At 43.6% G+C, this 3,487-nt stretch overlaps 1 pseudogene; it reads left to right on the plus strand.

The window, feature by feature from the left end:
• The first annotated feature begins 2,116 nt into the window (after positions 1 to 2,116).
• LOC108524015 (glyceraldehyde-3-phosphate dehydrogenase pseudogene) lies at positions 2,117 to 3,077 on the plus strand (annotated as a pseudogene).
• The last annotated feature ends 410 nt before the right edge of the window (positions 3,078 to 3,487 follow it).

Here is a 3,487-nt window from a genome sequence, read left to right on the forward strand (position 1 = left end):
TGTTTTTAATTACAGAAGTGGTAGTTACTTTATGCTAATTGGGAAGCAAGTCTAAGTTCAAAACACAGAGTATATGTGTTTGGCAGCAAATGGGGAACAGGACAGTTGATGTTCGGGTTATCTGCATCCAAGCCCAGTCTCCCTTTTGGGAAAAACCCTCGCTATTGTAGTAAGAATATTCCACTTCCCGCCTCCTGCCTCCCTTATACAGAAGCCAGAGGGAGCTAGATCTTTCCCCACTTCCGGAAATAGCCAAGAAGGAGGCTTATGGTGTGTGAGTCCCAAAAGCAACGCTGGAGGTGCCCAAACGAATATCTTTATTGATCAAGTGCGGTGGCTCACGCCTATAAGCCTAGCACTTTGGGAGGCTGAGGCAGGTGGACTGCTTGAGTCCAGGAGTTCAAGATCAGCCTAGGCAACACGGCAAAACCCTGTATCTATAAAAATACAAAAATTAGCCAGACACGGTGGCGTGTGCCTGTGGTCCCAGCTACTTGGGAGGCTGAAGTGGGAGGGTGGCTTGAGCCCAGGAGGCAGAGGTTGCATTGAGCTGAGATTGTGCCACTGCACTCCAGCCTGGAAGACAGAGTGAGACCTCATCTTAAAATATATATACATTGCCGGGTGTAATGGCGCATGCCTGTAATCCCAGCTACTTGGGAGGCTAAGGCAGGAGAATCGCTTGAACCCAGGAGGCAGAGGTTGCAGTAAGTTGAGATCGCACCATTGCACTCCAGCCTGGGCAACAAGGGCAAAACTCCATCTCAAAAACTATATATAATATATACATTATATACATTATATATAATATGCAAATATTATATATCATATGTAAATAATATATTATATTATATATACCATATGCAAAATATATATTATATTATATATACCATATGTATACTACATATTATATATGCCATATGTATATAATATATATTATATTATATATACACCATATGTATACTATATATTATATATGCCATGTATATACTATATATTATATTATATATGCCATGTATATACTATATATTATATTATATATGCCATATGTATATAATATATATTATATGCCATATGTATACTATATATATTATATATCATATGTATGTAATATATATTATATTATATATATCATATGTATGTAATTGTTATCCTTTAACCAATGTGGAGAACATGGCACTGAAAGACAGTGTGGCTTGTACCTCCGAGCCAGTCCACAGTGCCATCTTTTGGGAATTCTGGTAACAGAGCCACCCTGGAGCAAAGTTCTTCTTTGCTCTTTGGACTACAATATTCTACCCCTGGGGTAGTTCTAAGAATTCTATGAGACAACAGCGCCTAGCACACAAAGATGCTCCCCTTTTGTCAATTATAAAGTGATACATAGACACATGGGAGTCTGGGGAAAACAGGGCTTTGCTCAAAATCACATATGACATTAGGAGTACAATCAGGACCCGGGTATTCTGGTAAAAGTTTAACAACTGGCTTGAGGGAAGAAGGGGCATGATTTGTAGTGTTTGTGGATTTTAATGATTAAACACTCCCACCTTCATCAATTTTAAGCTGCTAATGTGACATCACTGAATGCAGAGTTGAGGAGAGATAAATAATGTAGTCCATAAATAGTACACTATTAGGCGTGGTGGCTCATGCCTGTAATCCCAGCACTTTGGGAGGCTGAGGCGGGTGGATCACTTGGGGTCAGGAGTTCAAGACCAGCCTGACCAACATGGTGAAACTCCATCTCTACTAAAAATACAAAAAATTAGCCAGGCATGGTGGTGTGTGCCTGTAACCCCATCTACTTGGGAGGTGGAGGAAAAGAATCACTTGAACCCAGGAAGCAGAGGTTGCAGTGAAACGAGATACTGCCGCTGCACTCCAGCCTGGGCAACAAAAGTGAAACTCTGTCTCAAAAACAAAAAAAAGTACACTATTATATAGTATTTTCACCATATAGATACATTAAATGTAAGTTAATTCAGGAGTACAGATGAGCCCTCTGCTCTTTCCATACGACATACAGACATATCTTCTTGTGTAGCACCAGCAGCAGCCTTGAGACATCATGGTGTGAGTGAAGGCCAGAGTAAACAGATCGGACCATATTGGAAGCCTGTTTACCAGGGCTGCTTTTAACTCTAGCAAAGTGGATAGTGTCACCATCAATGACCACTTCATTCAGGTCAACTCCATGGTCTACATGTTCCAGTATGATTCCACCCATGACAAGTTCCATGGCACCATCAAGGCTGAGAACGAGAAGTTTGTCATCAGTGGAAATCCCATCACCATCTTCCAGGAACAAGATCCCATCAAAATCAAATGGGCTGGTCCTGATGCTGATTATGTTGTGAAGTCCACTGGCCTCTTCATTGCCTTGGAGAACGCTGGGGCTCACTTAGAGGGTGCAACTAAAGGGGTCATCTCTGCCCTCTCTGTTGATATCCCCATGTTTGTGATGGGCATGAACCTTGAGAAGTATGAAAACCACCTCGTGATTGTCAGCAATGCTTCCTGTACTGCCAACTGCTTAGCTATCCTGCCCAAGGTCATCCATGACAACTTTGGCATCATGGAGGGACTCATGGCCACAGTTGGTGCCAACATTGCCACCCAGAAGACTGCAGATGGCCTCTCTGGGAAACTGTGGTGTGATGGCCACAGGACTCTCCAGGACATCATCCCTGCATTTACACACTCTGCCAAGGCTGTGGGCAAGGCCATCCCTGAGCTTAACAGAAAGCTCTCTGGCATGGCCTTCCATGTCTCCACTGCCAACACGTGGGTTGTGGACCTGATCTGCCATCTGGAGAGAGCTGCCAAATATGATGACATCAAGAAGGTGGTGAAGCTGGCATCAGAGGCCCCCCTCAAGGGCCTCCTGAGCTACATTGAGCACCAGGTTGTCTCCTCCAACTTTAACAGAGACACCCACTTTTTTCACCTTAGATGCTGGGAATGGCATTATCCTCAATGACCACTTTGTCAAGCTCATTTTCTGATATGACAATGAATTTGGCTACAGCAACAGAACGATATACCTTATGTTCTACATGGCTTCCAAGGAGTAGCCCTCTGAACCACCAGCCCCAGTGACAGCACGAGAGGAAGAGAGGCCTTCAGCTGCTGGGGAATCCCTGCCAAACTCAGTCCCCCACGACACTGAGAATCTCCCCATCCTGAACACAGTTTCCACGCCAGGCTCCCTGAAGAATGGGAGAGGACTATGAGACCCCACTTTGTCATGTACCATCAATAAAGTCCCCTGTACCCAGCCAAAAAAAAGTGAGCATAAATGATAGTGAAATATATAAAAGTAATTACACAGTGATGATTTTGGGTTATTTATTACCTTTGTTTTTATTTTATTTATTTATTTTTTAGAAATGAGCTCTCACGGCTGGGCACGGTGGCTCACGCCTGTAATCCCAGCACCTTGGGAGGCCGAGGCAGGTGGATCACGAGGTCAGGAGATCGAGAC

Source organism: Rhinopithecus bieti, unplaced genomic scaffold, assembly GCF_001698545.2.
Source record: "Rhinopithecus bieti isolate Rb0 unplaced genomic scaffold, ASM169854v2 scaffold_80350, whole genome shotgun sequence".
NCBI classification, from domain to species: Eukaryota; Metazoa; Chordata; class Mammalia; order Primates; family Cercopithecidae; genus Rhinopithecus; species Rhinopithecus bieti.